Here is a 2882-nt window from a genome sequence, read left to right as displayed (position 1 = left end):
TTTTACGCCCATTCAAATCGCATTCATTCTTTCAAAGTATATTAAATAAATATATAACATGAAAATATGACTTCTTAAAAATGTGTTGCAATGATACAACTTTCCCTATATTAGTGGTAGACGCAGGATTTTTAAGGATGAGAATGAAAATTCTGTCATCATTTACTTACCCTGACTTCCCAATCTGTTTGACTTACTTTCTTCTGTGGAACATAATAAAAGACCAAAATTTCAACATTTTACCATGTTTACCAACACTTCAAAATATTAGCGTTTGTGTTCTGTAGAAAAAAAGAATGCCAAGCAGGTTTGGAATGATATGAGGGTGAGTAAATTATGACAGAATTGTACATTTTGAGTAAACTATCTCTTTAACTGGTGACAGAACTTACTCTACTCTCCAATAAAAAGGATGTGGAGATGAGAAGAGAGCATGGTTTTTCTTTCTGTCTGTAATGATGTTGAAGTACGAGACCTGAAGCTCGGTGCTCCCCCTCACCCCTGGATACAGGTTAGGGTGGATGAAAAAGGAGACTTTTACCAGAGTCGTCAGCAGGACGAAACACGTGCCACAGGTGGGTGCATAGTAATAACTCAACAGTTGCTGATTACAATTTCTTCACATTCTTCTCGGTTTGAGCTTCGGAGGCATTCAATTGTTTATGCAGCCAGCCATGATGAAGATCCCCTGCCGGGCTTAAAATTACAAATTTAATGTCATTCGCAAGTTCTTAATGCAGACACAACCTACAAAAACACCAAGTAATCAGCAAATGTATTACCATGTACATTAAGATAGATAGATAGATAGATAGACAGATAGATAGATAGATAGATAGATAGATAGATAGATAGATAGATAGATAGATAGATAGATACAGGCAGACAGACAGATAGATAGATAGATAGATAGATAGATAGATAGATAGATAGATAGATAGATAGATAGATAGATATATAGATAGATAGATAGATAGATAGATAGCCCTCTGTTCTTTTGTTTCAGTGTCAAATCCAGCTGAACGCATTTCAGTATTAATATTTGAACGCTTTGGACCATGTGGACGGACAGCACATTTTATTTATGAGAAGCATTTATATTGATCTTTTAATGTCTGTGTTATGGGTTCAAATAGTGAAGATTTTGTTTGTATTCAGTACATGTGACAGAAAGAAAATGGAAAAACTAAACATCACTATTCACCCCACTGAAAGAACATACAGATTTCATTCTGTGTGTGAGAGAGTGTGAATGTGTGTGCGAGTGTTGAGTAAGTCTGTTCATGCACTTATGTGTATAGGTGTGTTTGTGGTTTCCATGCAATCTGCATGTCATTGTGTGTGTGTGTGTGTGTGTGTGTGTGTGTGTGTGTGCACTGTTTTCCCCAGCATGCAGGGTGTACAGCTCTCCCTGAGGACAGATCTTAGAGTGAGCGAGCAAGTAAAAACCAGGCTTAGAGGAGATCCAGGGGAGAGAGGGGGATTTCTGACAACTCAAGCCCAGTGGGGAGTGAGGGAGCTGGGCTAAAAGAGCAGAAAGAGGGTGTGCGAATGTTGAGTAAGTCTGTTCATGCACTTATGTGTATAGGTGTGTTTGTGGTTTCCATGCAATCTGCATGTCATTGTGTGTGTGTGTGTGTGTGTGTGTGTGTGTGTGTGTGTGTGTGTGCACTGTTTTCCCCAGCATGCAGGGTGTACAGCTCTCCCTGAGGACAGATCTTAGAGTGAGCGAGCAAGTAAAAACCAGGCTTAGAGGAGATCCAGGGGAGAGAGGGGGATTTCTGACAACTCAAGCCCAGTGGGGAGTGAGGGAGCTGGGCTAAAAGAGCAGAAAGAGGGAGGGTGGGTATCTGGATCTCCGCTTTACTGATGTATAGACCAGCAGTGCAAAGATAGATGTCAGATAGGAAAGAAAGAGAAATAAAAAGGGGGGATGAGACAGAGGCGAGGGAGTGAGAATAGACATTATTACTTTCTTGATACAGCTCTCTTTTTTTAATGCTTTCTCTCACACATAGCCGCCTCCTCCAACACCACATTCAACATATGTAGAGGGGGAGAAGAATACGGAAGGTAGATGTTTTAAGCAGCATTTATGAAACGCTGATTCATTGTAATTGCGGAGCAGAATTCAAGACCTGAGCAAAATTAAGGGATTACAAGCACACACACATATTCACTCTGTCCATGTAAGGACATATCATAGTCTTTTAATTTATTGATTTTTTTAAGCTAATTATAACGACTAACCCAATATAACCCAAACCCTTACCTGATCCTAAAACAAAATGTTGTATCTTCAGAATATATATATATATATTTCTGAATATATATATATATATTTGATTCATTAATTATTGTTGTTGTTTTTTTCAGTTGAGGACAACCACAGATTTAGTCCATATATATTTGATTCATTAATTATTGTTTTCTTTTTTTTCAGTTGAGGACAACCACAGATTTAGTCCATTTAGGGACAATTTTGTTGTTAAATAAATCTCACTATTATTTCTATTATTGTGGGGACTTTGATTGGATTTTATTGTTTTTATTAGCTAATGAAATTTTCGATCCCCTAAACAACTCACAGAAACCTTTCTGTTTCGATTTTTGTTATTTTTTCAGCATGCTTAAACCGCTTTTCTTGCTGGGACCATTGACTGGTACCCCAATGTAGATGGTTGTGGGGAAGGTATGACAGAGAGAGAGATGATGAACATTTTTTAAAAACTATCATTAACTTCCATTGAGTCAGTGTTGCATCAGTGTGACCACACAATCAAAATTCTCTTCTGCTGGCCATGTGTGTGTGTGTGTGTGTGTATGTGTGTGTGAGAGAGAGAGAGAGAGAGAGAGAGAGAGAGAGAGAGAGAGAGAGAGAG

Source organism: Sinocyclocheilus grahami, unplaced genomic scaffold (assembly GCF_001515645.1).
Source record: "Sinocyclocheilus grahami isolate Dianchi unplaced genomic scaffold, SAMN03320097.WGS_v1.1 scaffold589.1, whole genome shotgun sequence".
Classification (NCBI taxonomy): Eukaryota; Metazoa; Chordata; class Actinopteri; order Cypriniformes; family Cyprinidae; genus Sinocyclocheilus; species Sinocyclocheilus grahami.
The sequence above is the reverse complement of the archived record's forward strand: the minus strand, read 5'-3'. Positions refer to the sequence as shown.